Source organism: Sturnus vulgaris, unplaced genomic scaffold (genome assembly GCF_052056855.1).
Source record: "Sturnus vulgaris isolate bStuVul1 unplaced genomic scaffold, bStuVul1.hap1 Scaffold_156, whole genome shotgun sequence".
Taxonomy (NCBI): domain Eukaryota; kingdom Metazoa; phylum Chordata; class Aves; order Passeriformes; family Sturnidae; genus Sturnus; species Sturnus vulgaris.
The window spans coordinates 1,813,141-1,815,640 of record NW_028276073.1 but is presented as its reverse complement, the minus strand read 5'-3'; the positions used below and the strand labels follow the sequence as shown (position 1 = coordinate 1,815,640).

The 2,500-nt window shown below is 77.0% G+C and overlaps 1 non-coding gene across 1 annotated transcript; it reads right to left on the bottom strand.

The window, feature by feature from the left end:
* Positions 1–290: 290 nt before the first annotated feature.
* LOC148219136 (5.8S ribosomal RNA) lies at positions 291–443 on the bottom strand. The gene has a single exon (XR_015799830.1). It is a non-coding gene; the product is annotated as a 5.8S ribosomal RNA (ribosomal RNA).
* Positions 444–2,500: the final 2,057 nt, after the last annotated feature.

Here is a 2,500-nt window from a genome sequence, read left to right as displayed (position 1 = left end):
TCTCGTCTCTCTCGCACGGCCCACGGCGGCGTCTTCGACGCCGACTCTCGCTCTCCCCGGCCACCGCCACCGCACCGCGGCACGGCCCCGGCAAGGACGAGCTCCGCCCCAGCGGCTCGTTCCGGGAGCGGGGAGCTACGGAGCGCTCCCCGAGTCTGCATTTAGGGGGACGAAGGCCCTGCGCGGCGACGACGACGACGACGTCGACGTCGACCGCGGGCAACGGGCCTGCGAGGCAACCCCAGCCGCGCCGCCGGGGTGGCCCCCCCGGACGGCGATTGATCGTCAAGCGACGCTCAGACAGGCGTAGCCCCGGGAGGAACCCGGGGCCGCAAGTGCGTTCGAAGTGTCGATGATCAATGTGTCCTGCAATTCACATTAATTCTCGCAGCTAGCTGCGTTCTTCATCGACGCACGAGCCGAGTGATCCACCGCTAAGAGTTGTCTGGCTTTCGGGACCGCTCGCGTGAAGCGGCCCCTTTTCTGTTTCTGCAGGGACGCGCGCGCCCCCGCGCGCCCCGCTTCGACCGTACGAGCACACACAAACGGAGGAGGAGGAGGAGAAAGCGCGGGGCAAAAAAGAGAAACCCCGCGCAACGCTCCGAAGGTCGGCCAAAGAAAGGCGGAGGGGCCCGCGCCCCCGACCGCCTCCCCCCGCGAGGGGAGACGCCGCCTCGCGTGCCGTCCTTCGGAGGCGGCCCAGGCGCCCGGGCTCGGCCCGACCTCCGCGCGGAGGGGCTTGTGCGGCAACGCGCCGGACCGCGGGGGGCACGGTGGCCCGCCCGGCCTCTCGATCACGGGACGACTACGCGTTCGCGGGCCGGGGGGCGCGACCGCCGGCCCCCGCCGCTCCCGGCTCACTCCCTGGCTTCTCCTTTTCACCGCTCCGCCGACTCGCGGAACGCCGCCGCGCCAAAACGCGGGGGCCGGCTCTCCCGCCAGCGGCCCCTGAACGTCGCCCGAAACGCCACGCGGCGGCGGGACCGTTCCGCCGGCGCAACCCCTGGCGCGGGACCGCTTGCCCGCCGGAAGGCGAACGCCCGGCGGGCCGCGCTCCGCCACCGGCGCCGGAGGCGGGACGCCGCCGAGACCCGAGCCGGCATCGCGGAGCGCCCGAGGTCTGCCGCTCGGCAAAACCCCTCCGCCACCCGCGGCCGCACTCCCGGGACCGCCGCCGCTTCGCACCGCCGAGCTGCCCTTCCGCGAGCACGCGCCCAGCGGGCAGGCGTACGGCGGCTGAGCCGGGGGGCACCGCCCGCTCCCCTCGTTTCCACTCGGGGACCGGACGGGGAAGCGCCCCCGCGGCCGCCCCGCACGCCTCCCCTTTTTTTTGGCCCACACGCGGCCGGGAAGGGCGACGGGGAAGCGGACGGGCGGGGCCCGGGCCGGGACGGCCGCCGGTGAAGGCGGGCGCCTCGCGGCCGACCGTCCCCCCCCCCGGGGGGGGCGGGGACACTCGCCGAGCGGCGACGCCGCCGCTCGGCACGGGGTCGCCCGCGCCCGCCGGACCTCCGGCGATGGAGGAGCCGGCCGAGCGCTGCGCCCCAACGGGCGGGGACAGCGCTCCGAGTCAGGGGTGGCCGGCGGCCGGCGCCGCCGCGGTGCGGTTCGAGGCGACAAGGCCGTCGAGGCGAGAGGCGCGCGGTCGCGCCTGACGCGGCGCCGCCCGCGAGCCCGCGGCGGCGGCTAAGGAGAAAGAGCGAGAGAGCGCGGCGGGCCCCGGCGGCCGCAACCCCGCAGCTGAGGTAGGTAAGGCAGAGAGCGCGCGCCCTCTGCCGGCGTCGCCCCGCATCGCAGAGGCCAGCGGGGTCGGCCCCCCGCGGCCGATCGCGCGCCGCGGCCTCTCCGCCGAGACCGGGCCGCAGAGAGGGGGGGGGCAGGGCGCCCCTTCCCCGGCCCGGCACGGGTGGCCCCCGCGCGCGGGCAAGCGCGGCGGGACGCCGACGACGGCGAGCGCGGCCGGTCGCGACGGACACGCCACCGCAGGGGATCGGCGGGAGTAGCTCCCCACCCCTCGATGGCGCCCCGCGCCGCCACCGCCCGACACCCGCTGCCGCCGCCGCCACCGCCGCCGCCGCCGCGGCGGGGCCGTGCCGGGCCGCCCGAGTCTTTAAACCTCCGCCCGGCTCGGCGGCCCTTTCGGCCCCCAACAGGCGTTTGACGACGCCGAGGGAAACCGGCAGGAGACCGCCGAGGCGCGAAGCGCTAGGTACCTGGCCCTGGGGTGAGGGAAACGACCTGCATGGCCCCGCCGGGGTGCCTCCCCCGCTGCCACCCTCGGGGGAGCGTCCACCGGCGGGGGCGCGCCCGACGTCCGCTGCCATCACCGCGGCAATCCTTCTCGGGGCCCGGGGTTTCCCTCAGTAGCCCGGCGCTGCGCCCGAGAGGACCACCGCGGCTCGGGCCGCCCCGCCGGCGCGGGGAACACGGCCCAGCCACCGAGAAACCTCGCACACCCCCGGCCGAGAGAGGCCACGGCGACGACGGTGCGGACCGTCGC